Genomic DNA, 6,000 nt, shown 5'->3' with positions numbered 1-6,000 from the left:
GGTATAGCAGAGCGGGTCTACATTGTTTAATAGTTAGACTCCTGAGCAGGGGAACAAGTAATGCTTCCTATTCTTTTTATACAGTCCACAGAAGAAAAAGAAGTGCAACTGTGATTGGGCAGAGGTTGAATCGCACGGACACACTGTGAGGTCCTGTTCACAACTAGCTGTTGAGGGGTAGGCGACCAATAAGTGTGAAACACTAAGATGCAATGTAACTAAATAGTAATGATAAGAACTAGGAATGGTAAGCAGGTAAGGTTCCATATGCCTGGTTGTTACTAGTAAACTGTAAAGTTTAACTGATCTTTTACTAAACCCCCCCTCCTCTCTTTTCCTCATCTTATAATTCATACATTTCTTCTTGACCATGGCTTTCATGTGTGCTGTACTGCGCGCATGGTTGTTAAAAAGATCTTGTCTTCCTATCAAATTAAGTTGTACTTTAACATATTCAAACCAGGGAATACCGTCAGCCTTGTCTAGTTGCAGGCAATTGTTAATTACTGCTTTGGTTAATACCACTTCTGGCTGGTTCCAAGCTAAAACCCAGAGCATGATTGGGGCTAACTGGACCTGATCGCTTACATAATCAAGGCCTAGTTCTTCATGACAAATGGATGCAGGAATAGACTACGGGTGGGCAGAGCTGGCGTAGTGCCTCTACGTGTAGCTCAACGGAGTTTGAAAAAACTCTATGGAGCTCTGCTTCGCTCTACTCTGCTCCCTCCCACCTCCCAAATTCTTTAAAAATTATAAAAGAAGGCACTTACCTGCGTGTCTGCCACGTCCCCTACCTGGCCGCTCTCCTTCCTGCACCTTGCATCCTTCTTCATTGAAAAAAAAACACTACGTTGTATGTCTTGTCTCTTAAGTCTCAGTGTGTGTGTGCCATCTCCTTGGTGTGATTCCTGGCTAGTTGATCCTCTAAATGCAGTATGTCACTCTTTATCTCCTCCACCGCCACCCTCTCGTTTCCTTTGTGTCCCACCATGAGGGAGAGTCCTTCCCCTTTTGTGACAGTCTTATAGGCCTCCCATACAACTTGCTTTGAGTCTACTGAATCTTTATTTTCTTCAAAGTAGGATTTTGTGACCTGTATTAATCCTTTCTTAATCTTTGGCCCTTTCAAGCCCCACGGGTGCAATGATATGCCCCTCCGAGCAGTACTTGTTCCTGCTGAATAGTAGACCCATATAGGGGAATGGTCTGATATTCCCCCGCGCCAATTGATGCATTTCCCTGAAATTAGGGACCTTATCAGCATGTGACAATATAAAATCTATTCACGAGTGACTATTATGCACCCTGGAGTAATAAGTGAATTGCTGTGTCTATGGGTTTTGAATGCGCCGAACATCAGCCAATCCCATTGCTCGTATAAAGTCTGACAATGAGGAGGGGAGGAGCATCTGTGCCCTTAGGGGGAGTCTATCTTGACGTTCAGTCAATGTCATATTAAAGTCGCCCCAATCAGGAGTTTCAGAAGGAGTCTCAGAAGGAGTCTCAGAAGGAAGGCACTCAGGTCCGGGAAAGCAATATTGTGTAATGCCGGCAGCATGTACGCTGATACTATATTAATCGTTTTCCCCTCCCAATTACCCGTCAGTCCAACAAATCTGCCCTTCTCGTCCTCCAATGTCTGTTCCAACATGAGGGGGAGTTGACTCCTCATAAATACTCCAACTCCTCTTGGTCCCGTTGTAAAAGCTGAGTGAGCCACCAAAGTGTATCCCCATTTGTCCACAGCCTTACAGGTGTTACCCATTAAGTGAGTTTCTGGCAAGAGTGCCACGTCGGGAAGATGGCCCTTAATGTATTGAAGAACCAGCCCCCTTTTCCGTTTATTCCCAAGCCCAGTCACATTCCACAAGAGCAGCCTCAACTGGACTGTGTTTGCGGTCTGTTCCCTACTAATCTTAATGTTGGGCATGAGTGTTGGATTATCCTGGTGTCTTTAGCCCTGTTACATATCCTTTCATGAATTAGTACTGTATGCATCTACGGTGTCAACATATCCTCCCCAAGGGTTTCTCCTGTAAAATCTACTCGCCTAGTCCCATGCTTACTAACCTGAAATAAAATACACTATAACTTTTGTGTGATCTAACTAAGCCTCCCCACCCTGCCTCACTGCATCCTGGGCTTTGAACTACCCGGCTCCCCAACTCTGCAGAGCGCCTGTCATCCCTTCCCAACCCTAACTTTGGAGACAGTGTCCCAACATCTCTCCCTTTCAAACCCACCCCCATTCGAGTTCTGTATAAGCAAGGTACATCATTACTTGACCAGTTCTATCTTTTCTTGTGACTTGTGTGGCTCCTAGTTCGGAGTGCTATTGAATTCCTCCTCCGAGCCTTGACATGTCCTGCATTCCGAGTTATGTCTTCTCTGAGGTATCACAAGTACTCTAAGGGTATCTCTTCTAGTTATATTATTGACTTGACTCTTCCTCTGGGATAACCTGGGAGGCCTTCAGGGTTTCCGCTGTTGCTGATGTATCCGCCAGTGGCTATCCCTTATTATGATTCGAGTCGGTCCTGGTGGCTTCGCCCGTATGTGGAGTCTTCTTTGATCGTATATCTTTTCTCACTTTTGAGTTGTGATCTCTGACTCGCCGCCACCCATCCAGCGACTCCCAAGCATCCTCTAGATTAGTAAAGAACCAGACCTTCCCCTACACCTCCACTCTAAATTTGGCGAAAGAGCACTGCGTACTTTAGGTCTTTCTCTCTCAGAGCCTTCTTCACTTCCAAGAAGCTGTGTCTTTGTTTCTGGACTTTGAGTGTGAAGTTCGGGAGGAACATGATTTTGTTATTTTCATAATACACTGGAGGTGCACTGCGAGCTGTCTGGACTATTGCATCTCGATCACAGAAGTTGAAAATGTGAGCTAGTCTTGGAGCAGTTCCCGGTCTCGGTCACCCCCCTGGACCTCGGTGGGCATGCTCTACTGAAAAATATTTGGAAAGGCCATGTGGCTGGAGAGAGTTTAGCATTAAGTCCTCAACAAATAGGTCTGTTGCCATTCCTTCTGACTGTTCCGGCACACCGATAATTCTCACGGTATTACGTCTTGACCTACTTTCGTAGTCTTCAAGCTTGGCCTTCTGTGGCTATGAAATCAATTCTGGTTTCCAGCGATGTCTGTATTCTGTTCACAGTCGCCATTATATCCTGTAGCGTCAGGTCTTCTGGCGTAGTAGGTCCAGGGATCGTTGTCTGGGCTGCATCCCGTGGACTCTCCTATGCGTCCGGCTGTTTTGTCCAGGCGTACTTGTCTAATTTCGATTGGAGGGAGTTGCGCACTCCTTTACTGCTCATCATGTTTCTAGCCTTCGCCTGGTCTGCAGTTTTGAGTATTATAGTTGTTACTGCCCCCCTCAGGTTCGTATGCTGCCTGACCGTAAGTGTAGTTATACCCTACGCGGTCTGTCAGGTGTCTCCTGATGGGGTGAGGCGTGGATCTTGTTGAAGGTGTCTCTGATATTTCCTGAGGTCCTGTATTTGTGGAGGATCTCTCTGTTATCGGGACGGTTCCACCTGTTTCATCCAGGTTTGCAACTTCGTCAGCAGCCTACTGCTCTTCGGCTATTTTGGTAGGGTTATGACTTGTTCCAAGATTTACTGGTGGGGGAGAGGATGTGAAGAGCTGTTTCTATTTCTTGCTTGCCTTTATCAGGCTTCACTGTGTCTCTGGTGGTCTCACTGTTTGCAATGCTGTGCAGTTACTGTTTGGCCCCCACTTTTCTACCTCAGCTGTAGGCGGCCCCGCAGGACTCCTTTCTTGCTGCAGTAGTGTACTCACCTCAGTGCCTTATGACCGGAATGCTCTTTCTTCATCCCACTGACAATCTCTCTGATTGGGTGCGGCCATGAGCATTTCCTTAGCTGTCCCTTTCGTATCGCCCCTCAGAGGAAGGGCTCTGTCCCTAACTTTGCCTCTGCTGTGGCTCTGGGTGCTGTCTCCTCCCTGCTCGGCCTGTTCCCCTCCAGCCTTCTGGGCTCTTCCACTGCACGGCTCCCTGCCTCAGTCACTCTGCCGCTCTCGCCCTAGCCCGTGGCATCATCACCTCCGTGGTCACTGCCAATCAGGGCCCCACCCTCGGCTATCGGCTCCCAGATCTACCGAGTCCTGGACTTGCCTCTGGTACATGATCTGTTCCTCAGAGTATACTTCCACAGTTCCCCATACTGCTTCGGGTTGACCTGGAGGTGGGAGCTTCTCTGCTCCAGTACCCGGCTACTGATCGTTTTTAGGCCCCGCCTCGTTTCTCGCTGCCTGGACCTCTACAGGGCTCAATACTTCACACGAGCTCTCGTGTGGGTTTCCGATTTGCGAAATATTGTTATCTACGGGCCTTGACGGATTTATGGGGATATGGGTTTTGGGTGCCGGGAGGTCACTCAATTGTCAGCCATCTTCGACCCACCCCTGTTCTTGACATGAGAATGCAGTCATCTGCGTACATTAACACAGGAATGGGTTTTGTCCCTGCCCTAGGTGAATCAGCCGGAATCTCTCCTAGGTGTTTCTCCAGGCCAATAATATAGATACTAAATAAAACTAGGGCAAGGACGAAGCCTTGACGTGCTCCCTTCCTGATGCACTCCCTGTTTGGGCCATACCTCACACATTCCCCCACATCCTCATACAATTTGTTTAGAATTTGCACCAGCCCTGCCTCCACACCCAAGTCTAGCAGTTTGGCCCAGAGTTTCGTCTGTCGAGATTGTCAAACGTTGAGCTTGGGTCCATGAAGGCAAGGGATTTAAGGCCCTTCTTGACCCGTACATATTTGCTGTGAATGAGGAAGAGGTTTAGGCATTGGTCAATCGTTCCCAGCCCATTCCTAAAACAGGACTGGGGTCAAGATCTCATTATTAATTGCCCAGTTCTCCAAGTGCTCCAGAATTATCCTGGCCAGTATTTTCGCTGTGCTATCTATAAGCGATATTTGGCGATAACACCTGGGGTCCCCTCTATCGCCCTTCTTAAAGCAGGAGGTCGCCAAGTATTGGACACCGGCTACTTGTCTTCCATGAGAACATAATGATACTAGTATTGAGACTTATCTGTCAAGATGTGGCACCTATGTACCTTGAGATGGGAATTATTGTTTTCTGTTTGTACAATTGTTTTATATTGATTAAATGCAAATAAAAACATGTGAAAAAAATATATATGTCCTCTGACTGACCTCCTAGTGTCTGTGGAAATCCACGAAGGGCATCCTGAAGTTTCTATTTTAGAACCCTCACCCAGTTAGGTGGCCTGCTTCATTATCGGGTTCAGCTCCACGCTACCAGTTGTTACAATGCCTAATGGGCCTTAAAACCCTCGGTGAGGGAAGGACACTGGCAGTGGCAGATCATTTCACTGCCCGTTACTGTGATCGGTGGATCAGTGATGTGGCAAGAGATTATGAATAGAGAAATCTGTAAATAGTGTATGTTACAATTGACTTAATAATCCCTCGTGTACATGCTTTATTTATGGGGATTCCTGTTAAGATTACAAACACTCAGTAGAACTAATAGAACATTATTTATTTGGTGGTCCCTCTGTGCTGGTCGACATGTTTCACTTCTGTCTGCCCAAACAGATCAATACGGGCTTCATCAGGACCTACTCTAGTATTCCCTTAGGGGCGTATAAACTATCTAGAATCCTCTCAATGTGAATAGACTACTTAAAAATATTAGAATGTTGTTATCCTGTCCAGATGATACTCTAGTTGGCAGAATGTATAGAGCAATGCTTTGTGAGCTACCTGCTGAAGGCTTCTTGTATAAATGTGGGACCCCAAAGTACTTTAAGGTCAGATTAAAATGCCTCCAAGCAGCGGCTAAAATTTGGTACGAAGTCAGATCTATTGTGGGTATTACATATTATAGCAAGCTGACATATATATGGGACTCTCCAGGCACTCCAGAATTTATGCTAGATTCCCTCACAAATCCTTTGAGATGGAGCGGTATAAGTAGATGGGAGCAGTA

This window comes from Triturus cristatus, chromosome 12 (genome assembly GCF_964204655.1).
Source record: "Triturus cristatus chromosome 12, aTriCri1.1, whole genome shotgun sequence".
Classification (NCBI taxonomy): Eukaryota; Metazoa; Chordata; class Amphibia; order Caudata; family Salamandridae; genus Triturus; species Triturus cristatus.
This window is presented reverse-complemented; position numbering follows the sequence as displayed.